General features: G+C 45.3%; 1 protein-coding gene and 2 long non-coding RNA genes across 5 annotated transcripts in view; 1 reads left to right on the top strand and 2 right to left on the bottom strand.

Moving 5' to 3' along the window:
* Positions 1–26825, bottom strand: part of sorcs2 (sortilin related VPS10 domain containing receptor 2) — a 776963-nt gene that overhangs the window by 353766 nt on the left and 396372 nt on the right. The window lies entirely within an intron of this gene.
* Positions 801–13678, bottom strand: LOC116972004. The gene is made up of 3 exons (XR_004411686.1): positions 13668–13678; positions 10685–10690; positions 801–1108 (listed from the first exon to the last, which is right to left on the bottom strand). It is a non-coding gene; the product is annotated as an uncharacterized LOC116972004 (long non-coding RNA).
* Positions 1645–19382, top strand: LOC116972007. Its single transcript, XR_004411694.1, has 3 exons — positions 1645–1724; positions 12364–12366; positions 19372–19382. It is a non-coding gene; the product is annotated as an uncharacterized LOC116972007 (long non-coding RNA).

The raw sequence follows: 26825 nt of genomic DNA, 5'->3' as shown, positions 1-26825 counted from the left end.
CTCTCTCTCTCTCTCTCTCTGTCTGTCTGTCTGTCTGTCTCTCTCTCTCACACTCTCTGTCTTGATGCCTTTCATTATGATTCTGCTCAGGTACAGCTAGCATACCGAGTGATTCTTGTGCATTTTCCATCTTGCCAACAAAGTTGATTTATAGATGTCTATAGAATCATGACCCATGTGTTTCCTGGGAATGGCCTGTATTTGGACAAAGGTGGCTGAAATAGTCCCACACAGACTGACCTAGACCCCTCCCAAAGAGACAAATACTACTGATGGTCTGATCTACAGGGAGAGGTTGAGTAGGCTGGGACTCTATTCCTTGGAGCGCAGGAGGATGAGGTGTGATCTTATAGAGGTGTATAAAATCATGAGAGGAATAGATCGGATATCTTGACCAGAATAAGTAAGAATGAAAGACCAGAGGACATAGGTTTAAGGTGAAGGGGAGAAGAATTAATCAGAACCTGAGGGATAACTTTTTCACACAAAGCGGGGTGGGTGTATGAAACAAGCTGCCAGAGGAGGTAGTTGAGGCTAGGACTATCCCAACGTTTAAGAAACAGTTAGACAGGTACATGGATAGGGCAGGTTTGGAAGGATATGGACCAAACGCGGGCAGGTGGGACTAGTGTAGCTGGGACTAGTGTAGCTGGGACATGTTGGCCGGTGTGGGCAAGTTGGGCCGAAGGGCCTGTTTCCACACTGTATCACTCTATGACTATGATTATGCTGGAAATCTGAAATTATGGAGGATAATTACCCTGAAACATCAACTGGTGCTGAAGAGTACAGGTGCTGCTTGACACAGCCCACAGGTGCTGCTAGACACACTGAGTATTACTTGTATTTTCTATCTTAATTTCAGACACCTACCTGAAACTCCTTTAAAAAACACTTATTTGTGCTGTCTGGCTTTTCAAGGCTACTGTATGTCTGACAACTATCAATTGCCATTTTCCAGCTATTATCCTGTCCTATACCAACATCCTGGCATCAAAATCCAAACACATTCACAGATTTCTAATAATTAAAAATTATTGATTTTCTCTTACATCAATTAACTTCTCGGTGACTTGGGCAATTAATTGCTGGTGTATGCCATATTATCCTAAACAATACAGGCAATTAGTTAATGTGCAGGAAGGAACGGCAGATACCGGTTTCAACCGAAGATAGACACAAAATGCTGAACTCAGCAGGACAGGCAGCATCTCTGGATTGAAGGGATGGTCGAGACCCTTCTTCAGACTCAGTTAACCTATTCTTAGTGCCCTGGCCATTCCTCGAATTCATGCAATGAGACGGTCATAGCTGCCAAGCTGCCACTACCAATACGCATGTCCTGGGATGTGGGAGGAAATGGAGCACCCGGGGAAACCCACACGGTAACAGTGAGAATGTGTAAACTCCTCACAGACAATACCCGAGGTCAGGATTGAACCGGGGTCAGTAAAGCTGTGAGGTGGCACTGGGTCAACTTTGCGTCCCATGCTTGCATGTGAGTAGGGTTGCCAACTGTGCCGTATTAGCCGGGACATCCCGTATATTGGGCTCAATTGGTTTGTCCCATACGGGACCGCCCTTGTCCCGTATTTGACTGCTACTAGCAGGTGCTCCTCAACTTACGATGGGGTTACGTTCCGATAAACCCATCGTAAATCGAAAATATCGTAAGTCGAAAATGCATTTAATACTCCTAACCCACGATCACCAGAGTGTTCAGGGTTGGACCGCCAGGCGCGTGTGGGTTTTCTTTCTCCGGGTTAGTTCCTTCCCCACCTCCTCTCTCTCCTCTTCAGTCCTCTGCCTCTGGGAGTGTTTTTAATTTCCACATTTTAATTGTGAAACCTCTTTGGCGTCTCTCCACCGCCCGCCCCGACCCCCCCCCCCACTCCCACCACCGTCCTTGTTCAGTCGGAGCGCTCACCAATTCCCTGAACATCGACGCCCCTTAAATCTCCCGAGTGCCAGCCCCCGTAGGAGCGAACCGCATGGCCAATTGTCACAGCAGGTAGCAGCTCTGAGATTTTATCAACCGGCTCATCATATCTGTTGCTGTTCGATATCCATCTCGCCTCCTGCAAGATCCCTCACAAGTCCCTCCCTCGTCGCTTCCTCCCACGGAAAGGCTGACACGGTTCACTTCATCCCGGGTGAGCACCGTGTCCGCATCACGGCAGCGCGCCACCTTTTGTCCTTTATTTGGCCACCTTTTGTCCTTTATTTGGCCACCTTTTGTCCTTTATTTGGCCACCTTTTGTCCTTTATCTGGCCACCTTTTGTCCTTTATTTGGCCACCTTTTGTCCTTTATTTGGCCACCTTTTGTCACTTATTTGGCCACCTTTTGTCACTTATTTGGCCACCTTTTGTCACTTATTTGGCCACCTTTTGTCACTTATTTGGCCACCTTTTGTCACTTATTTGGCCACCTTTTGTCCTTTATTTGGGAGTGAGAAAGTTGGCAATCCTACATGTGAATGAAGTCCTTCACGTTACCCATCCATGATCCCATCTGCCGTGGACAATACAGTGCCCCCTTCATCTGTCAGACAGTGCAGTTCAGATCAATGGATTCCTGCAGGCTTTACAAATTTTACAGGTCAATTTTTATTTGAGTGGAATAAATATGGCAGGTTCTGACAAGGTCTGAATGATCTGATTCACAAGAGTGCCTCTGCACAGTGAAGATAAAGAAATACCCCCAGGTGACCAGAAATCTAAGAAATCACAGCTCAGTCCGTGACACTTCACTCATATTTAACCTTTTTGTTAAACCCTACTGAGAGTCCATGAAGGCCATAAATTGTTCCTCTCTGATTCATTGTAAGGGATAGGAACCTGGGATAGACACAAAGTGCAGCATCTCTGGAGAGGAGGAATGGGTGAAGTATCGGGTCGAGCCCCTTCTTCAGACAGATGTTAGGGGAGAGGGAGACACATAGATAAGGTAGTGTAAGGTGTGAAAATAGGACAAAGGGAACCGAGATCAAGGAAAATGTAGAATAGATCATTGTTATTCTACATTCTGCCATGAATTACCTTCTCCCAGCTAATAATAATCTATGTGTAGGAAAGAACTGCAGATGCTGAAGAAGGGTCTCGACCCGAAACGTCACCCATTCCTTCTCTCCAGAGATGTGGCCTGTCCCGTGTTGGAAGTGAATGAAGTACATTTTACATACTTCCTGCTCTCAGCATTTCTTCAACATGGAGGAACACTGAGAAATAATCGGAAGTAATTTCCTTGCCCAAGTGAGATTTTATAGGTATAGGAAGGAACTGCAGATGCTGGTTTACACCCAAGATAGACACAAAATACTGGAGTAACTCAACGCGGCAAGCATTATCGCTGCAGAAAAAGAATGGGTGACGTTTTTGGGTCGAGACCCTTCTTCAGTGAGTCAGGGGAGTAGGATACACCGAAATAAGAAAGTGCAAGGTGTGAAAATGCGATCAAAGTGGGTGGGGATCTTCAGCATTTTATGTCTGCCTGAGATTTCATAGGGTTTGCAGTCAATGTTGAAGGATCCCGAGGCCATTCATTTCTGCCTAAATATCATTGTCAAACCTCTGATGAATCTGCCCCTTTGATGGATCAGGAAATACTCAGTGATTGTTGACAGATTGGAGATGGTAACTGGAAACCTGCAGCCTATTCTTAGGGTTATTTATCTGCAAACCTTTCCAAGTTTGAAAGAAGGGAAGAAATTCATGCTTCAATCAGTACGCTAAACACCTGATATTAGAACTGCCCGCTTGCTATTCCCTACTTGAAAAATTTAGTACTACATCTGACATTAGCAATACCAAAATACAAAAATGAATTTCAACATTTCTGAAGGTATCTTTCCAAAAGAGATCTATATTCTTCACAAATATTATGAAATTGTCAACGACCTTTCATTGGAACCCATAGTAGTTTATAATTACATTTATTAGTAGCATCGAGCAAGAGGCCCAGAGTTTGACACGGTCAACATTATTTCTTGATTAATATCAAAGGGAAAAAGTGTTCTGAAATGCAAGTAAGGTGTAGGCAGCAATTTCCAGAAAAACACACACACGACAAGCTCATCAAAGTGGCGCGTGTCTCTCAGACCTTGTCCTTCATTTATCTATTTAGTTCAAACAAGGCCCTTTTTAAAGCATTAGAGCTCAATCATTCTATCCTTGCTTTTGCATGAGAATAAATCAAATTATTTTAGTTTGGAGATACAGCGTGGAGGCCCTTTGACCCACCGGGTACGTACAAGCGATCGCCACACATTAATGTTACCCTATACACACCAGAGACAATTTTACATTTATACCAATTAACCTACAAACCTGTACGTCTTTGGAGTGTGGGGGGAATCCAAAGATCTCAGACAAAACACACGCAGAACACGGGGAGAACGTACAGACAGCGCCCGTAATCGGGATCGATCCCGGGTCAAGTCAAGTCAAGTTTATTCATCACATGTGCAGTGAAATGAAAAGTGGCAATGCTCGCGGACTTTGTGCAAAAAACAAACAAACAGTATCTCCACTGCGATGCCACCGTGCCTGTATTCACATATGAAGATATTTTACTTTTGTCTAACAAAATAATTACATTTAAATATTATTGAGGATTATTTTCCTTTTAAAAGTGTCACCAAAACTGACAACTACACCTGCAGAAATTGTGCCCATGTACAGCTCCTGAATTGGGTAGTTCTTTGACTCAAATATTGTCATGTAGAAATTGTCTTTGCAAGTTATTGTCATTTTAATTTAATTTAATTTAATTTCACTTGTTTGCAGTAGGCACTGAAAGACTCGGTGGAGGATAATGTCCTGATTGAATCTCTTCAGCATTTCAAAAGCATTGCCAAATATTGCCAAATATAAGGGAGATTCTCTTTGAGTAGAAATAAATAAGTCAATCTTCAAACATCCCGTGATCTTCGTGGTAATAGCCTTAAATTGCTTCCTTATTGACAGAATAAGCATTTTCTCAATGACCTTTCATTGGAACCTTCAAAAGGTAGGTGGTGTACCTGTCCAGGTTTTTCAGCAGTTTTGGTGGTGGGGCATAGTCTGTTCCTGGCCCATAGCAGGATTTACATGTGAAAGGGCACACGTGGGTCATCCCGACATGGTTAAAGCCAACGTATCTAGATGCACAGAATCTCTTGCCCAGAGTAGGGGAATCGAGGACCAGAGGACATAGGTTCAAGGCGAAGGGGGAAATAATTAATAAGAATCTGAGGGGTAACTTTTTCACACAAAGGGTGGTGGGTGTATGGAACAAGCTGCCAGAGGAGGTATTTGAGACTGGGACTATCCCAACATTGAGGAAACAGTTAGAGAGGTACATGGATAGGACAGGTTTGGGGTGATATGGACCAAGTGCTGGCAGGTGGGACTAGTGTAACAGGGAAATGGTGGCCAGTATGGGCGAGTTGGGCCGAAGGGCCTGCTTCCACACTGTATCACTCTATGACTCTATGATGTTTCTGCTGGACAGTCTAAGCAAGACAAATATAGGGTTAGGTCATGGGGAAGTCATCAGGAAGGTGGCTGATATGATCAAACTATGACGGACCTCGCACTGTCAAGTTAACAGTGATTGAACAGTGTAAAAGTCTGTAGAGAGAGAACTGAACAGAGGAAGCAACAGAAAACAACGAGTTCAATGTAAAATGATGTAACAAATCTACTCAGACGCACATAATTGAAGAGCCATAAAATCTGCAGTGAAATCTGGAGAACAAGAGGGCAAAGCAATAAATTGTTATATTACCAGAGTCTGTTGCTATTACTTATCTGGATTGTTTGATCACGCAGATGCTTGTCAAGCAGTTATGTACAATACAGAATGAAACCAGGGATTTGCTGGCCTGATTAGATGGAGTGGTTTGAAATTATTTGGTTTTAAATAAATAAAACGAATATAAAAATGATGTCACAGCATTGGGTTAAAAGGGTTAAAAATGAACTAATGGAGAGGTTTAAATGGGACTGAATTTATGTGGCACATCCAGGAGAGTTTCTTGACACAGTATGTGGATAATCCGGACAGGTAACCTGATCTCTCGGTTGCTGGACACTTTAATTCTCCTTCCCATTCCCACACAGACCTTTTTGTCCTCTGTCTCCTCCATTGTCGGAGTGAGACTAAACGCAAATTGGAGGAACAGCATCTCATATATCGCTCGGGCAGCTATGAATATGGATTTCCCCAACTTCAAATAGCCCCGGCATTCCCTCTCTCTCTATCCCTTCCCCACCCAAGATGCACCAGCTTCTCATTTTCACCCAACAAACAGCTAACAATGGCCTGTTTCCTTTATCATCATTACATTTTTGCATATCTTTCATTCAAAATTCTTTATCTCTCCACATCACTGTCTATATATCTCGTTTCCCTTATCCCTAACCAGTCTGACGAAGGGTCTCGATGCGAAACGTCACCCATTCCTTCGCTCCAGAGATGCTGCCTGTCCAACTGAGTTACAATAGCCAATAGACAATAGGTGTAGGAGTAGGGCATTCTGCCCTTCAAGCCAGCACCGCCATTCAATGTGGTCATGGCTGATCACATTGAATCCAGCTTTTTGAGTCAATGTCGATGTGTTGGAAGGAACTGCAGATGTTGGTTTACACCAAAGATGTTTGGTTTTGGGTCGAGGCCATTCATCAGACTGCAGCTGCAGGGATTGGTGCTGGAGGCCCAGCTGGTCACAATCTATAACAATGTAATGGGTGAAAAGGCCAAGTTTGAAATGAGTCAAAACTGGGTGACAGTATCATTTATGGAGGATGCAAAGAAAATGAAAAGTGACGATAAAAAGGTGAAGTCAGGCAAAGTATTTTCCCAGTAGTGAGAGATACAGAGGAACTCAGTAAGCCAATGAGTGTTAAAGTCCAAGGATAGCAAGTAGGACAACCAATAATCTGAAGAAGGGTCTCGACCAGAAACGTCACCCACTCCTCAGGTGTGACTGCGTATGATAGAAACAAAATGCTGGAGTAACTCAGTGGGACAGGCAGCATCTCTGGAGAGAAGGAATGGGCGACGTTTCAGATCGAGACCTTTCTTCAGACTGTCATATCTATAACATACAAGTCTGGTCTCCCAGTTGAAGGAAGGAGAGTAATGATTATTCACAGATTGATTCCAAGGTTGGGAATTTTAATGCTCTCTAATGTTGCAAGAATGAGAGGTGATCTCATTGATTTTTGTCAAATTTGTAGTAGTCGATGATGTTGTGAGATAATGTCTAAAAATAAGGTTTCAGAATAATGGGCCTGTCCCACAGGCGATTTTTTTTGGCGACTATAGGTGACTGCCGCAAAATCTTCAACGTGTTGAAAAATTGTTGGCGTCAGTGGCGACTATTTTTTCTGTCGTAGGTTGACATAGGTTGGGGCCAGCTGTCGTAGGATGTCGACAGGCGTCGTAGGTGAATTCCATTAAAACTAGTCCCTGACAGTCACCTAAAGAGTCGCCTAAATGGGACAGGCCCAGAAGGTGTTCACCATTCAAGACCAGATGAGAAGAAATTTGCCAGATGCAATACAATAAGTATGTTCAAGACTGCGATCAATACCAAATTAAATGTAGTTAGAGCAGGAATGCGATGCTGAGGTAAAGGATTAGCTTATAATCGCACAACATGGTGAATAGGCGCAAAAAAGATGAGAGCTCTACTCCTTTTAGATTGTTATTTTCTTATGCCTTGAGCTTCATAATTTATTCAGTTAGTTAAATCTGTGCTCTCACTCCACGGCCTCTGTTTTCCGGTTGTGATGATGTCTATTTATCCTTTCTCGATACTTGGTATCTCATTCGTTTTAGTGCTGCCGATTTTCTCATTTCACAATAGACAATAGACAACAGGTGCAGGAGTAGGCCATTCGGCTCTTCGAGCCAGCACCGCCATTCACTGTGATCATGGCTGATCAAGTACATTCAGTACCCGTTCCTGCCTTCTCACCATATCCTCTGACTCCGCTATCTTTAAGAGCTCTATCTAACTCTCTCTTGTAAGCATCCAGAGAATTGGCCTCCACTGCCTTGTGAGGCAGAGAGATTTTTCCTCATTTCCGTTCTAAATGGCTTACCTCTTATTCTTAAACTGCGGCCCCTGGTTCTGGACTCCCCCAACATCGGGAACTTGTTTCCTGCTTCTAGCGTGTCCAATCCCTTAATAATCTTATATGTTCCAATAAGATCCCCTCCCGTCCTTCTAAATTCCAGAGTATACAAGCCCAGCCGCCCCATTCTATCAACATATGACAGTTCCGCCATCCCAGGAATTAACCTTGTGGTCCTGATCCATGGAGGGCTCAGAATTCAGGGATGGGAGGGTGGGATGGGGGCGGGGCGGAATGGAATGGGGGTGGGTGTTGAGGGGGAAGAGGGATTGAGGGTGGGTGTGGTGGTGAGGGGAGGAAACATAATTTGTAGAAAACCGATAGTTTCCTCAGATGGCGTTGCCTTAGGTGAATCGAGGACCAGAGAACATAAGTTTAAGGTGAAGGGGAAAAGATTTAATAGGAATCTGAGGGGTAATCTTTTCACATAAAGGGTGGTGGGTGTATGGAACAAGCTGCCAGAGGAGGTAGTTGAGGCTGGGACTATCCCAATGTTTAAGAAGCAGTTAGACTGGTACATGGATAGGACAAGTTTGAAGGGATATGGACCAAATGCGGGCAGGTGAGACTAGTGTAGCTGGGACATGTTGGTCGGTGTGGGCAAGTTAGGCTGAAGGGCCTGTTTCCACACTGTATCACTCTAAGGCTCTATGACTCTAGTTAATGGTATTCCAGCAGTCAATATTATTCCCAATGCTTTCCTTGTTGCATATAAATATGCAGAATGTGTGTTTAGGCAATACAATTCTACAAAGACAACAAATGGCAGTGATTGCAAGCAGACCTCAAAGGCATCAATGAAATGGGCTCTGGGCAGCTACAATTCATTGGTGAGAGATGAAGTGATGCACTCTGGAATAACAGCAGGGTGAGGAATTATAATCTAAATGTTATTATTTTTAAGAAGCAAAAGCAGAAAAAAGCATGCAGTACATATTTATAATCTTTGCAAGCAGCAGGACAAATTGATGGAGTCATCAAAAGGCTAAACCAAAGATCAGTTTTTTTTAAAAATAAGAACACTGAATAAAGAAATAAATACATTTAATAATAACGATGAACGATGAAGGATTTTAAATGAGAAACATTGAAGAAATATAGAAACAAAGAAAATAGGTGCAGGAGAATCCATAGAATCGGCCTCCACTGCCTTCTGAGGCAGAGAATTCCACAAATTCACATCTCCCTGGGTGAAAACGTTTTTCCTCATCTCCTTTCTAAACGGCTTACCCCTTATTCTTAAACTGTGTCTCCTGGTTCTGGATTCCCCCAACATCGGGAACATGTTTCTTGCATCTAGCTTGTTCAATCCCTTAATAATTTTATATGTTTCTATAAGATTCCCTCTCATCCTTCTAAATTCCAGTGAATACAAGCCCAGTCACTCCATTCTTTCATCATATGATAGTCCCGCCATCCCGGGAATAAACCTCGTGAACCTACTCTGCACTCCCTCAATAGCAAGAATATCCTTCCTCAAATTAGGAGACCAAAACTGCACACAATACTCCAGGTATGTTCTCTCCAGGGCCCTGTACAGCTGCAGAAGGACTTCTTTGCTCCTATACTCAAATCCCCTTGTTATGAAGGCCAACATTAGATTTCTTCACTGCCTGCTGTACCTGCATGCTTACTTTCAGTGACTGATGTACAAGGACACCCAGTTCTCGTTGCACTTCCCCTTTTCCTAATCTGACACCATTCAGATAATAATCTGCCTTATTGTCTTGCCACCAAAGTGGATAACCTCACATTTATCCATATTATACTGCATCTACCATGCATCTGCCCACTCACCCAACCAATCCGTCACCCTGCATTCTCATAGCATCCTCCTCACAGTTCACACCGCCACCCAGCTTTGTGTCATCTGCAAATTTGCTAACGTTACTTTTAATTCCTTCATCTAAATCATAAATATACATTGTAAATAGCTGCAGTCCCAGCACCGAGCCTTGCGGCAGCCCACTAGTCACTGCCTGCCATTCTGAAAGGGACCTGTTAATCCCTACTCTTTGTTTCCTGTCTGCCAACAAATGTTCTATCCATATCAATACCTACTCCCAATACCATGTGCTCTAATTTTGCCCACTAATCTCCTGTGTGGGACCTTATGAAAGGCTTTTTGAAATTCCAGATACACTACATCCACTGACTCTCCCTTATCCATTTTCCTAGTTATTTCCTCAAAAAATTTCAGAAGATTAGTCACGCATGATGTCTACTTCATAAATCCATGCTGACTCGGACCGATCCTGTTACTGCTATCCAAATGCGCCGCTATTACATCGTTAATAATTGACTCCAGCATCTTCCCCACCACCGATGTCAGGCTAACTGGTCTATAATTCCCTGCCTTCTCTCTCCCTTCTTTCTTAAAAAGTGGGATAACATTAGCTACCCTCCAATCCACAGGAACTGATCCAGAATCTATAGAACATTGGAAAATGATCACCAATGTGTCCACGATTTCTAGACCCACCTCCTAGCGTGCCCTGGGATGCAGACCATCAGACCTGGGGATCTATCAGCCTTCAGTCCCATCAGTCTACCCAACACCATTTCCTGACTAATGTGAATTTCCTTCAGTTCCTCTATCACCCTAGGTCCTCTGTCCCCTAGTTCATCTGGGAGATTGTTTGTGTCTTCCTTAGTGAACCAAAGTACCTGTTCAACTCGTCTGCCATTTCCTTGTTCCCCATAATAAATTCAACTAGTTCTGTCTTCAAAGGACCCACATTTGTTTTAACTAATCTTTTCCTCTTCACATACCAAAAGAAGCTTTTACTATCCTCCTTTATATTCTTGGCTAGCTTACCTTCGTACTTCATCTTTTCTCCCCGTATTGTCTTTTTAGTTGCCTTCTGTTGTTCTTTAAACGTTTCCCAATCCTCTGGCTTCCCGCTCATCTTTAATATGTTATACGTCTTCTCTTTTAGTTTTATACTGTCCTTGACTTCCCTTGTCAGCCACAGCCGCCTCTTACTCCCCCTAGAATCTTTCCTCCTCTTTGGAATGAAATGATTCTGCATCTTCTGGATTTTTCCCAGAAATACCTGCCATTGCTGTTCCACCGTCATCCCTGTTAGGATTCCTTTCCAGTCTACTTTGGCCAGCTCCTCTCTCATGGCTCCATAGTCCCCTTTGTTCAACTGTAATACTGACACTTACGATTTTACCTTCTCCCTCTCAAATTGCAGATTAAAATTTATCATGTTATGGTCACTACCTCCAAATGGTGCCTTTACTTTCAGTTCCCTTATCAAATCCTGTTCATTACACAACACTAAATCCAGAATTGCCTTCTCTCTGTAAGGCTCCAGAACAAGCTGCTCTAAGAATCCATCCTGGAGGCACTCTACAAACACCCTTTCTTGGGGTCCAGTACCAACCTGATGGTCCCAGTCTACCTGCATATTGAAATCTCCCAAAACCATCGGAGCATTATCTTTGTTACATGCTATTTTAACTGCTGATGCAACTTACACCCTATATCCAGGCTACTGTTTGGGGCCTGTAAATAATTCCCATTAGGGTCTATTTGCCCTTACAATTTCTCAGTTCTATCCGTACTGACTATATCTTCTGATTCTGTCATCCCTCGCAAGGGACTGAATTTCATTCCTTACCAACAGAGCCACCCCACCCCCTCTGCCCACCATTCTGTCTTTTCGATAGGACGTATACCCCTGAATATTCAGTTCCCAGCTCTGATCCTCTTGCAGCTATGTCTCTGTAATTCCCACAACATCATGCCTACCAATTTCTAACTGAGCCTCAAGCTCATCCACTTTATTTCTTACGCCTTGCGCATTCATATATAACACTTTTAATCCGATATTCACCTCCTCTCTCACACCGGTTCCCAATTAGTCAACCTCTACCCCCCCCCCCCCCCCCATTTAGTTTAAACCCACCCGTGTAGCACTAGCAAACTGCCTGCCAGAATGTTGGTCCCCCTCCAGTTAAGGTGTAACCCGTCCCTTTTGTACAGGTCACACCTACCCCAGAAGAGATCCCAGTGGTCTATAAATCCAGGGACGGAAATCCCGGGGGGAACAGGGGGACACGTCCCCTCCATGTTTTGAGAGGTGGGGGACAAACCCCTCATGTTTTGTAATCCAGATTTTTAAATTCGGTGAAAAATAAATTAATAAAAAATCTCCGCTTTCCGCGACAGTGGGGGTGGGACTGATGATCGAGGGCGCCGATTGGACGAGAGAGACATCGGACAGCAGGCAGTGGGGGTGGGGGGCGGGACGATGATTCAGCGTGATGATTGGAGGAGGGAGGTGTAGATCAGAGGCGGAAGTAGGGGGGATGGGACTGAGGATAGAGCGACGTGATTGGAGGAGGGAGACGTCCTGGTGGAGCAAAGATCATAGAGCGGAGCTTGAATCGACCCGTTTGCAGGACCTTTCATCGCCTGGTGCGGTCGCGGGATCTTCCACCGCCCCGCGGTCAAATTGCTGCGTCGAGGCGATCGAGGCTCCCGATGTTGAAGCCCCCGCCGGGCGATCCCGCGATCCTGAGAAGATCCCGCGGCCGGTAATAAGCAGCGCCGGGCGATGAAACCCCGCGAACAGGCCGATTGCAGCCCCACGATTCGGGGCGGACGAAGCTGCTGTTGCTGGAGTTCGGAGTCGGTCACCAACCAGGTCAGCTCCCGATGTTACCGTCCACAATGCCCATGGCCGAAGCCTCCGAAGTCTCACGTGTGTGTGCACATGCACGCACAGGCACCAAGAAATTGTGTCCCTCCCATGCTTTGATATCGATTTTCGCCGCAGTCTAAAACCCTGCCCCTTGCACCAGCCCCATAGCCACACATTCACATCCCCTATTTCCCTGTTCCTGCCCTCACCAACACGAGGTACTGGAAGCAAACCGGAGATAACCACCCTGGAGGTCCTGCTTTTCAGTCTTCTTCCTAAATCTCTAAACTCTAACGTTGCAGAACTTCCTTCCTCTTCTTCCTGACGTCGTGTGTGCCGACATGTACAACCACCTTCGGCTGCTCCCCTTCCCCCTTGAGGATGCCCAGGAATCGGTCCGAGACATCTTGGACCCTGGCTCCAGGGAGGCAACACACCATCCTCGAGTCTCGTCTGTTGCCACAGAATATCCTGCCTGTACCTCTCAATATTGAGTCACCTACCACTACGACATTACCAGACGTGGGTCTCTCTGGTTGACCCTCAGCGCCAGGATTTAATTGAAAGACCTGTCCGCCGCTCGGACTGGAAGTGTCGTCCGTCCCGACAGCTTCCAAGAGGGTGTGCCTGTTTACACCAGGTACATCCACCGGGGTCTCCTGCACTCCACGCTTACTTCCCTTCCTCATCGCCACCCACCTTTGCTCTTCTAGTATCCTTGGTGTAACAACCTCATTGTAAGTCCTGTCCAGGAAGCTCTCGTTTTCCCGGATGATCCTCAGGTCATCCAGCTGCTTCTCCAGTTCCCTAACACGATCCTTCAGGAGCTGCACCTGGGCAGTATTTCTACAGGTGTAGTCGTCAGAGGCACCGGCGGTGTCCCTGACTTCCCACATCCTGCAAGAGTCCCACTGCAGCAACTTGCCTGCTATTATTTCAGTCGGCAAATCCCAATTGGTTGTGCCTCTCACCTTCTCTACCTTTGAGCGTAGTCTCCTCGCCGAAGACTCTCGAGCCAAAGACTCACACTTTACTCACCAAGGCCGCTCCCTTACAGCTGCACTGATTTATATCTGCTACCTAATCAACTACTTTAGGGCTAATTTGTAAATTACTCGAACCTGGGCCTTTGGCGCTCTTTTTAAACCGCCGTTCCCTCTGACTCACCTACATCCAGCCATTACGCGCTCTCGCTGCTTCACTCTGATTTTCACCAAGGATGGCTTTGTTTTACTTTGAGCAAAGGTGGTGAAGTGGAAACTTTTCAAAGTTCAGAGATCTTGATAGGGTCAATGGGAAGAAACTGTTTCATTAGAAAATTGATTGGACGGACACAAAACATTTGGCCAAAGAACTAGAAGGAAAATTGTCTCTTTTGTTAAGATCTGAAAAACACTTGAAAGTTTGCTGGAATCTGGTTTCACAGGAGCTTTCCAATAGTAATTTATGCATTTCGTAAAAAATGTCAAGGTCATAACAAAAGGCAAGAATGTGGGACTAAACTGAACAGTTCTTGCAAAGAGCCAGCACATGCTGTAGACGATAGAACAAGTGACCTCCGTCTGCGATCTACCATTTTATAATTCTGCGAATCGATGATTACATTAGGGAACAATTTTCATCCACGTCAACCAGTCTGTGCAGACAAATTTACGCCCCAGGTGTATGGAAAAAAAAATCAACATCTGATGGTAATTTTATGGATTTCTGACATGCCCCATTTCTTACTTTGCTTGAAGGTTTAATCAAGGCAGTCGGATCCAATTAGAATCGGTTATTCATTGCTGCTTATATAAAATTAAAACATTAGCAGGTGCCCTGCAGCGATTTTCATCGTAAAACAGGTAAATTGCTGTATTGTGGTGTGATAGATAGGTGATCTAACATCAGGACCACCAATTTATTGCATCTGTGTAAGTAGACTATAGCTGTTAGTAATTAATACTATTATGTCAGGGGTTATGGGGTTATGGGGAGAAGGCAGGGGAATGGGGTTAGCAGGGAGAGATAGATCAGCCATGATTAAATGGCAGAGTATGCTTGATTGGGCCGAATGGCCTAATTCTGCTCCTATCACCTATGACCTTATGTAATGGTGTTTTCAGACCATTATTGTGAAAAGTTTAGTTTAGTTTTAGTTTAGAGATACATCGCGGAAACAGGCCCTTCGGCCGACCGAGACCGCACTGACCAGCGATCCCCGGACATTAACGTTATCCTACACACACTAGGGACAATTTACACTTATACCAAGCCAATTAACCTACAAACCTGTACGTCTTTGGAGTGTGGGAAGAAACCAAAGATCTCGGGGAAAACCCACGCAAGTCACGGGGAGAATGTAAAAACTACGTACAGACAGCACCCATAGTCAGGATTGAAACAGCGTCTCTGGTGCTGTAAGGCAGCAACTCTATTGCTGCCCCACCATGCCGTCCACCTCCGCCCATTAGACTACTGTTTAACTTTTGTTCTTTACACAAAAACAATCTTTATTTGCCCTCACGTGCCACACACCGTTGTGCTCTCACATGGTACAACAATATTAAGAAGACAATTGAGTGCAGGATCTTGTCTTCACATAAAATGGATTTTAAAGTCAGCATATAAACTGCAGCAGGTCACACATTGTACATTAAATTTGTATGCATATTCCTTCTCTCCCTCGATCTGAGATGAAAGAGAGGACTAGCATTAATAACCAAAAACAATTTCTACCACACCCACAGTCTACTTTCACGATGCTTGTGCAGATTTCTTCCACCCCCTCGGTCTGCCAATCTTGGACTCATAGATATCAGAATTCGAACATTTACATTGTCTAAATAGTCAAACACTTGTGAGAGAAGGGATGTGTACTCAAGACCCTTCTACATTCCTTTTATATTATGACTGCGGCTAAATACTAATCCAACTCGATTTACAAATTTGCAGACGCCCGCCGTGGTGGGCTGGATATCAAGTAACGATGAGACGGAGTACAGGGTGGAGATTGCAAACCTTGTAACCTGGTGCCAAGACAACATCCTCTTCCTCAATGTCACCCAGCAAAGGGGATTGAGATCAACTTCTGGAATCAGCACACACACAGTACACACATTGATGGGGGCAAAAGTAGAGATAGTGGATAGCTTTAAATTCTTAGGAATAAATATCACCCAGAATTTGTTCTCGACCAGCTCCACGGAAGCAACGTCCAAGAAAGCACATCGACTCCTCCACTTCCTTCGAAGGTTTAGGAATGTCGGCATGTCCTCAACAACCCTCACTCCCGTTTATATCAATGGTGGAAAGGGTCAAGAACTTCAAATTCCTGGGAATGCATATTTCCGAAGATCTTTCCTGGTCCCAGCACACTGATGCAATTACGAAGAAAGCACATCAGCACCTCTACTTCCTGAGAAGATTACGGAGAGTCGGTATGTCAAAGAGTACTCTCTCGAACTTCTACAGGTGTACAGTAGAGAGCATGTTGACCGGTTGCATCGTGGCTTGGTTAGGCAACCTGAGCGTCCAGGAGCGGAAAAGGTTGCAGAAAGTTGTGAACATTGCCCAGTCCATCATCGGCTCTGACCTCCCTACCATCGAGGGGATCTATCGCCGTCGCTGCCTCAATAAGGCTGCCAACATCATCAAAGACCCACTCCATCCTGGCCACGCACTCATCTCTCCGCTGCCATCAGGTAGAAGGTACAGAAGCCTGAAATCTGGTACAACCAGGTTCAGGAACAGCTTCTTCCCCACAGCCATCAGACTATTAAACACTTCAAACAAACTCTGAACTATGTGTTAAAGAAGGAACTGCAGATGCTGGAAAATCGAAGGTACACAAAAAAGCTGGAGAAACTCAGCGGGTGCAGCAGCATCTATGGAGCGAATGAAATAGGCAACGTTTCGGGCCGAAACCCTTCTTCAGACTCTGAACTGTAACAGCCAATTGCACTTTACCTGTTTATTTATGTGTATATCTATATATTCTGTGGCATATGGACACACTGATCCGTTCTGCATTTATGCCTACAATATTCTGTTGTGCTGCAGCAAGCAATAATTTCATTGTCCTATCTGGGACAATAAACTCTCTTGACTTGACTTGACTTGACTTGACGAGATGCACCAGAGAAAGCATTTTACCAGGAGGAATCACAGCATGGTTTGGGAACAACTACATACAAGACTGCATGAAACTGTAGAGTTGTGGACGCAGCCCAGACCATCACGCAAACCAACCTCCCTTCCATCGAATCCATCTACACCACACGCTGACGTTGTCTCAGCAAAGCCAGCAGCATAATCAAAGACCAGTTTCACCCTGGTTCCTCTCTCCCATTAGGCATGAGTTACAGAAGTTTGAAAACACATACCTCCAAATTCAGGCACGGTTTCATCCTAACTGTTATCAGGTGAACTGTCCTATCATCAACGAGAGAGTGGTCCTGACCTCCAATCTACCTCATTGGAGACCTTCGTACTATCTTTTACTTGTTGACTTCAGGAGGAGGAGGAACCTTCAAGTTCAAGTTAGTTTATTGTCATGTGTCCCTGTATAGGACAATGAAATTCTTGCTTTGCTTAAGCACACAGAAAATAGTAGGCATTTACTACAAAACAGATAAATGTGTCCATATACCATGATATAAATATATACACACATGAATAAATAAACTGATAGTGCAAATAACAGAAAGTGGTTGGTAATAATCAGAGTTTTGTCCGAGCCAGGTTTAATAGCCTGATGGCTGAGGGGAAGTAACTATTCCTGAACCTGGTTGTTGCAGTCTTCAGGCTCCTGTACCTTCTACCTGAAGGTAGCAGGGAGATGAGTGTGTGGCCCGGATGGTGTGGGTCTTTCATGATACTGCCAGCCTTTTTGAGGCAGCGACTGCGATAGATCCCCTCGATGGAAGGAAGGTCAGAGCCGATGATGGACTGGGCAGTGTTTACTACTTTTTGTAGTCTTTTCCTTTCCAGGGCGCTCAAATTGCCGAACCAAGCCACGATGCAACCGGTCAGCATGCTCTCGACTGTGCACCTGTAGAAATTAGAGAGAGTCTTCCTTGACAATCCGACTCTCCGTAATCTTCTCAGGAAGTAGAGGCGCTGATGTGCTTTTTTGATGATTGCATTAGTGTTCTCGGACCAGGAAAGATCTTCAGAGATGTGCACGCCCAGGAATTTGAAGCTCTTGACCCTTTCAACCATCGACCCGTTGATATAAATGGGGCTGTGGGTCCCCCTCCTACTCCTTCCAAAGTCCACAATCAGTTCCTTGGTTTTGCTGGTGTTGAGGGCCAGGTTATTGCGCTGGCACCATATAGACAGTTGCTCGATCTCTCTTCTGTACTCTGACTCATCCCCATCAGTGATACGCCCCACAATAGTGGTGTCGTCAGCGAACTTGATGATGGAGTTCGCACTGTGCGGAGCTCCGGAAAATAAAAGGCTCAACTACAACCTGCTCCTCTCTACATCAAAGGAGATATGGTGGAGAGAGTCACTGACTTTAAGTTCCTGGGAATATACATCTCCCAGGACCTCAAATGGACAATGAACACCGTCACTCTCGTGAAGAAGTCACAGCAGCGGCTGTATTTCCTGAGGTCTCTGCGGAGAGCAAATGTTTCACAGCCGCTGCTGCTGTCCTTCTACCGGTGGGCCGTGGAAAGTATCCTCTCCTATGGCATCCTGGTGTGGTTTGCTAGCTGCACTGCGGCTGAGAGGAGGGCACTACAGAGAGTTATTAAAACTGCACAGAGCATCACAAACGCTCAACTGCCCTCCCTGGATGACATATACAGGGCCCGATGCTTGCGCCGGGCCACAAACATCAAGCAGGACACATCCCACCCTGCCAACCACCTTTTCACTCTGCTACCCTCTGGGAGGCGAAACAGGTCTCTGAAGGCTTGCACCGGTAGACTAAAAAATAGTTTCTACCCATGTACGATAAAAGAACTTAACTCTAACAGAGAACACTGAGGGAAGCACAATATAATTTGGGGTGCAAAATAATGCGCAATATTCTTTTAAAATATTTTTAATACCTATTTATTATTTTCTTTACTGATCTTGTGTATATGTGAGTCAATGGCTGTTGTGTTTTGTTCTTTTTAAACCGAAGGAGATGCAATGGAATTTCGTTGCACAGTGTTGTGCAATGACAATAAACGTATTCTATTCATCAGATTTTACGGCAGGAGCTGAAGTCCCTCAAGAAGCAGTATAAAGAGGCCAGGGAAGAGCAACGTCCCCCCTTGGCTGAGCTGCGAACTATCCTGAGGAAGAAGCTGATGACCCTCCGTAGAGCTGAGTGGCACCGAAGATGCCGGAAGGAAAGAGCCAGGAAGCGAGCATCCTTCATAGCCAACCCCTTCGGCTTCACCAAACAACTACTCGGGCAGAAGCGCAGTGGGAGTTTGGCTTGCTCTAAGGAGGAGATCGACCGGCACATCCAGACGACCTTTTTTACTAGAATGTTGCCTGGGTTTCAGCAACTAAGTTACAGAGAAAGGTTGAACAAGTTAGGGCTTTATTCTTTGGAGCGCAGAAGGTTAAGGGGGGACTTGATAGAGGTTTTTAAAATGATGAGAGGGATAGACAGAATTGACGTGGAAAAGCTTTTCCCACTGAGAGTAGGGAAGATTCAAACAAGGGGACATGACTTGAGAATTAAGGGACTGAAGTTTAGGGGTAACATGAGGGGGAACTTCTTTACTCAGAGAGTGGTAGCTGTGTGGAATGAGCTTCCAGTGGAGGTGGTGGAGGCAGGTTCGTTTTTATAATTTAAAAATAAATTGGATAGTTATATGGATGGGAAAGGAATGGAGGGCTATGGTCTGAGCGCAGGTATATGGGACTAGGGGAGATTATGTGTTCAGCACGGACTAGAAGGGTCGAGATGGCCTGTTTCCGTGCTGTAATTGTTATATGGTTATATGGTTATATGGTTACAGTGACCCCGTCAGGCAGCAGGAGCTGGGCCAGTGCAACATCCTGATAAAACCACCTCCACCCATCAAGGAGTTTGATAGTAGAGAGCCACTCCTGAAAGAAGTCCAGGACGTTGTGAAGAGAGCAAGATCTGGCTCAGCCCCTGGCCCGAGCGGAGTCCCCTACAGGGTCTACAAGAACTGCCCCTTGTTACTGAAACGGCTGTGGAAGATCCTGAAAGTCATCTGGAGGAGAGGAAAAGTGGCGCAGCAGTGGAGATTCGCTGAAGGAGTCTGGATCCCAAAGGAGGAAGATTCCAAGAAGATCGATCAGTTCAGAATCATCTCCTTGCTAAGCGTTGAAGGCAAGATCTTCTTCAGCATAGTGGCGAGGCGGCTGACCAACTTCCTCTCCAGCAATGGTTACATCGACAGCTCAGTGTAAAAGGGAGGCTTATCTGGAGTGCCGGGGTGTCTAGAGCACACAGGAGTGGTGACCCAGCTCATCAGAGAAGCCAGGGAGAACAAGGGTGACCTGACAGTGCTCTGGCTTGACCTGGCCAACGCCTACATCCCGCACAAGCTGATCCAGACAGTCATGGCCAAGCATCATGTGCCGGGCCAAGTGGCAGATCTCATCCTGGACTATTACAACCAGTTCAGCATTAGAGTCTCATCAGGGTCAGTCACATCAGAGTGGCACAGACTGGCGGTTGGGACCATCACAGGCTGTACCATCTCTGTGATCCTTTTTGCCTTGGCGATGAACATGATCGTCAAGTCTGCTGTGCCAGAGTGCCGGGGCCCTCGGACCAAGTCAGGAATGCGCCAACCACCAATCAGAGCCTTTATGGACGACCTGACTGTCACCACTGAGTCAGTGCCAGGAAGCAGGTGGATCCTGCAGGGGTTGGAGAAACTGATTGGATGGGCAAGGATGAGGTTTAAGCCAGGAAAATCAAGGTCACTGGTGCTGAAGAAGGGCAAAGTCATGGACAGGTTCCGCTTCAGCATCGAAGGGACACCAATCCCAACTGTCTCCGAAAGGCCAGTGAAGAGTCTTGGCAAGGTGTTTAACAGCAGCCTGAAGGATACAGCATCTGTCCAGGCAACCTGTCAGGAGCTGGAGAGCTGGTTGAGAGCAGTGGGCCGGTCGGGGCTTCCCGGCAAGTTCAAGGCATGGATTTACCAGCATGGTATCCTGCCAAGAATATTCTGGCCACTGCTTGTCTACGAAGTCCCAATATCCATCGTAGAGAGATTGGAGAGGAAAGTCAGCAGCTTTCTCAGAAGGTGGCTGGGACTGCCCAGGAGCCTTAGCAGCATCGCCCTTTATGGAAATAACACCAAGCTCCAGCTGCCCCTGAAGTCCCTGGAGGAGGAGTTCAAGGTGACTCGGGCCAGAGAGGTGATGATGTACAGGGACTCCAGCGACCCCAAGGTGGCTCAAGCAGGGGTGGAGGTGAAACCTGGGAGGAAGTGGAGAGCCGGCGAAGCCGTGCTGCAAGCAGAGTCCCGGATACGCCACAGAGTCCTGGTGGGAGCAGTGACTCGGGGAAGAGCAGGCCTGAGAATCTTCCCATCTCCCCAGTTTGACAAAGCCAAGGGGAAGGAGAGGCGCAGGCTGGTCCAGGAGGAAGTTAGGGCAGTGGTGGAGGAGGAGAGGTGTACCAGAGCAGTTGGATTGAGGCAGCAGGGAGCCTGGACAAGGTGGGAGCAGGCCATGGACCGAAAAGTCACATGGACTGAGATCTGGCAGGCTGAACCACAGCGCATCAAGTTCCTGGTCCAGGCAGTGTATGATGTCCTGCCCAGCCCATCGAACCTCTTCATCTGGGGCAAAGCGGAATCTCCAGATTGCCCGCAATGCTCAGGCAAGGGAACGTTGGAGCACATCCTGAGCTGTTGCCCAAAGGCTCTAGGGCAGGGCCGGTACACATGGCGTCACGACCAGGTTCTTAAACCCATTGCAGAAGCCATCAGCATGGGAATCAGCAGCTGCAGACGAGAACGCCCCACCACCCAGATGATCACCTTCGTGAAGGCCGGAGTGCAGCTGCCAAGAACCACAGCAGCCAGGAATCCGTCAGGAATCCTGGCAACTGCGCAGGAATGGCAGCTTTCTGTAGACCTGGTGAAACAGCTGAAGTTCCCACAGCACATTGCCACCACCACCCGGAGGCCAGATATCCTCCTGGTCTCAGAGGCGACCAAAAACATCGTCTTGTTGGAACTGACAGTGCCGTGGGAGGACCGTCTGGAGGAGGCCCACGAGAGGAAGATGGCCAAATATGAAGAGCTGGTCATAGACTGCCGGAAGCAGGGCTGGAAGGCAAGGTGTATGCCCATCGTGGTTGGCTGCAGAGGTTTTGCAGGGCAATCGCTCTACAAAGCCTTGAGTGCACTGGTCATCAACGGAGTGGCAAGGAGAAGGGCCATCAAGAACACCACAGAGGCAGCGGAGAAAGCCTCGAGATGGCTCTGGATCAGGAGAGGAGGTCCATGGGGAGGAGCGAATGCCACCTGAACACAAGTCGTGGTCTGATCAACCACGGCTGCATCGCCTGGGTGAGGGTGTCTGATGTTGAAATACCCAAAACACCCAATGACCCCAGGTTACATCACTGATGGTACACAAAATTGCTGGGGAAACTCAGCGGGTGCAGCAGCATCTATGGAGCGAAGGAAATAGGCGACGTTTCAGGCCGAAACCCTTCTTCAGACTGCAGTTTTGATGCACTGATGATGTGTTCAGGAGCATCTATCGATGTATTTGTATCAATACTGGACTTTATCTTGTCCTAAACGTTATAGCCTTATCCTGTATCTGTACACCATGAAAGGCTTTATTGTCTTTCCACTGACTGGATGGCACATGACAAAAACATTTCACTTAAGTACACTTGACAATAAACTAAACTAAACTGCACTAAATAATCAGACATTAATTAAATCATTCTTTTCTTTCTTATGGGCCTGTCCCACTTACGCTATTTTTTAGGCGACTACAGGCGACTAGGCTGTCGCCACATGGTCGCCGGGGTGTCACCTGCATGGTTGTGAGTCGTCTCCTCAGTCGCCCAAAGCGTCGTAGTGCCTTTCTGGTCGCCGCTGGATTTTCAACATGTTAAAACATTTTCGAAGGCAGTCGGCGACAGTGGGTTTGATGCCAATGAGCGTAGCTTGACTTCTCCTGACGTAGGTTCTGTCGTAGTTGTCGCCAGGTTAACGAAGATTGTCGCCGGTGCTGACTTTTTATTGTTAAAGCAATGATTCTATTTCAAATTTGACGTCGAGGAGGGGTCCATGTCGCCGGTTTTTCGGCGACCTGCTATGACTATGGCAGGCGCCGGCAGTCGCCTAAAAATAGCGCAAGTGGGACAGGCCCTTAACTTCAAATCATTTGTTGTTAATCAAAACATCATTGTATTGTGGATACATTCCACACATCTTTGCTCTTTGTGCAATGCATATTGTGAAGATTTAAGTAAACTAATAATCCATTATTGCCTGCACACATACACGCACAGTTTTGTTGAAGAATGCAACCTTGTATAATGCCTTTGAAATTTGTTTCATACATTTAATTTAAATGATTCCAATGCACCATGAACAATTTGGTCAAAAATATTGGGTCCAGATTTGTGCAGCCTTCAATTAAAAACTTTATGATGATATTAAAATACATGGAAAAACAATTCTATGAATAAATTAATCATGTTAAGACAAAATATGTAATTTGTAAATAGCTCTGCACAGCTGTGCAAGATGCAAAACTGCAGTTAATATAAAAATAGATATGCAACAACACCAATCAACACTGAAACTGAAAGCTTATGGAGAGGTTGTAGGGATAAATCACACAATGACAATGAGATAAATTTACATGGCATTCATGGTCGCATCAACAGTAATTTACAGGATTGAAAATGTATCAGTGTGCAGCAGATTGCAACTAAACCATCTCATAGAAACATAGAAACATAGGTGCAGGAGTAGGCCATTCGGCCCTTCGAGCCAGCACCGCCATTCAATATGATCATGGCTGATCATCCAAAATCAGCACCATGTTCCGGCTTTTTCCCCATATCCCTTGATTCCCTTTGGCCTAAGAGCTAAATCTAACTCTCTCTTGAAAACTCATATCTTAACTCCAGACAAGAGCTTTGAAAGTGAGAATGTTGGTTCTCCAAGACTATCAATAGTTGAGACTGATTACTGATACTGAGACAGGTACTGGATTTTAGTTCATGCTTTAAAGTGAGCTCTTGTTTAGTCTATTTTTGTGGATGAGGATTCCATGTATGTGTTTTCTCAGTGTCCTTGCGAAAGTTTCTCATACACTCAGTACTACCAAAACCACGTTATTTAGCCATTACCGGTCACTGCTGTTTTTATAACTTTTATAGCTTGCATCACTTGCCACTTTACCATTTTTATCAATTTTTAGTTGAGTTTAATAAATAAATGCAGCGCATAAACTGGCCCTTCGGCCCACCACGCCGACCAGCGATTCTACACACACTGGGGACAATTTTACAATTATACCAAGCCAATTAACCTCCAAACCTGCACGTCTTTGGAGTGTGGGAGATAACCGGTGATCCTGGAGAAAACCCACGCTGGTCACGGGAAGAACGTACAAACTGCGTACAGACAGCACCCATAGTCAGGATGGAATCCGGGTCTCTGACCTCTAAGGCAACAGCCCTACCGCTGCGCCACCGTGCCGCCTGGTTAACGTGTTGGGTTGTGGTGGATCACGTTATAAGTGATATCAACTTTGATCAACTTTGTAAGTTTTATCAACTTTAGTAGTATCACATTAACAAGCTATATAATGTCTGCAGAGCAGTCCAAGACATTCTGAAGAACATTCTACATAAGTTAATCTCCTTGTAAGAACGTGTTATCATATGAAGGAAATTATAACCATGCAGAGGTTACACACAAGGAGGTGTTTACGCATTGAGTTCTCTTGGATTTAAATTATTTAATATAAAAAAAAGTATGCTACATTTCTTGCCTTGCTATGTGGTACACATCATATAGAGGGAGCTAGACACAAAATGTTGGATTAACTCAGCAGGACAAGCAGCATCTGTGGAGAGAAGGAATGGGTGACGTTTCGGGTCGAGACCCCCCTTCAGATTCTAGTCTGAAGAAGGGTCTCGACCCGAAACATCACCCATTCCTTCTCTCCAGCGATGTTGCCTGTCCCGCTGAGTTACTCGAGCATTTTGTCTCTATCTTCGATGTAAACCAGCACCTGCAGTTCCTACCGACATGTAGAGGGAGCTATTGAATGAGCTCAGGACGCTACTTCAGAAGAACAAAAGCTGCTTCTGCTCTTCGCTCAAAGTCAATGTTGACAAAGATCGGCAAGGTGGTCATGTAATCAAAATGCTCCCACTACTTCTTTCAACTAATTTGCTGAACAAAACTATCAATGAAATCATAAACAATTAAAATATCACACAAACATCATGGTCCTTTATCTGAAACATAAAATGCCATCACCAAATTTGTGGAATTTCTCGATTATGAAGTAAAATGTTTAATTTCTAGATGTTTAGAGTTAGTAAATGTTGTTAATAAATACTGTTTTCCATTGTACTTGTGAAGTGTAATTGACTGGAATGTCTTCTGAACAAATGAAGCAAAGCCGCAGAACTACCGAATCACTACTGAATTACATTGAAATGACATTGGGAGATTAGGAGGTTCAGGCAACAATTCTTTTTTGTTTCTGACTCATGGTAGCTATGTGGAGAGAGTTCTGAGAAGGCTCATTAGAATTTATGAGTAGAGCTATTTAGATTCTACACCAGCAGGATGTAACCTTGACCAGCTCCTCTCCTACTTGTCAAATAGACACAAAATGCTGGAGTAACTCAGCGGGACAGGCAGCATCTCTGGGGAGAAGGAATGGGTGACGTTTCGGGTCGAGGACCTTCTTCAGACTGAAGAAGAGTCTCGACCCGAAACGTCAGTCCGAAGAAAGGTCTCGACCCAAAACGTCACCCCTTCCTTCTCCCCAGAGATGCTGCTTGTCCCGCTGAGTTACTCCAGCTTTTTGTGTCTATCTTCGGTTTAAACCAGCATCTGCAGTTCCTTCCGACAAATTTCTCCTACTTGTCAAAGGGTGACCACCAAAAGTCGGGATCAAAGCAGCCGCATGCAGCAACTCAGAACATGAGTTCCGCTCAATTGTGTTGTATCGTACATTCTACATCATAGGCTAACCTAGTCCTTTGTGTATTAAAATTTAAAATTGTTTTATGGGGCTCATTTTTTGTATTTTATTTTATTAGAAGCAATTGTACAGAGATAAAACATTCGGCATCTAAAATGATACAGCTTATGTATTGTACAGCTTCATTTTTAACCTTATAACCTAAATTATGAAAATGAAAAAAGAAAAGAAAGAGAAAACGAGAAAGAAAAGAAGTTGAAAGTGAAGAGATAGATTGAAGAAGAACAAAAGAGAATCCCTTAAACTACCAAAGCAGTGTAGCAGATAGATAAAGGAATTTAAAAAAAAATAAAATAAAAGTGGAGATATACCTTATGGGGCTCATTAACATAAAAAATGTAAGTTGTGGAGAGAATTGTGATTTTCCACTCTAAGCATTTAAAATGAATCAGATGGATACACTGCTCCTCACCTCCAAAGTCAAATTTGTATTTACCGTCTCTAGAGCAATTGTGCCTTGCTGCATTCCTTCTTAATAGGGGCGGCACGGTGGTGCAGCAGCAGTTGCAGCGTCATGGTTCCTTCATGACTACGGCTGTTGTCTGTACAGAGTTTGTACGTTCCCCCCATGACCTGCGTGGGTTTTCGCCGGGATCTCCGGTTTCCTCACACACTCCAAAGACGTACAGGTTTGTAGGCTAATTGGCTTGGTTAAAATTGTAAATTGTCCCTAGTGGGTGTAGGATAGTGTAAGTGTGCGGGGATCGCTGGTCGGCGTGGACTCGGTGGGCCGAAGGGCCTGTTTCTGCGCTGTAACTCCAAACTACACAAAAGCAGGAAGTGATGAGGACCAACTTTTTCACCCAGAGAGTTGTGAATCTGTGGAATTCTCTGCCTCAGATGGCAGTGGAGGCCAATTC

This window comes from Amblyraja radiata, chromosome 1, assembly GCF_010909765.2.
Source record: "Amblyraja radiata isolate CabotCenter1 chromosome 1, sAmbRad1.1.pri, whole genome shotgun sequence".
Classification (NCBI taxonomy): domain Eukaryota; kingdom Metazoa; phylum Chordata; class Chondrichthyes; order Rajiformes; family Rajidae; genus Amblyraja; species Amblyraja radiata.
This window is presented reverse-complemented; position numbering and strand designations above follow the sequence as displayed.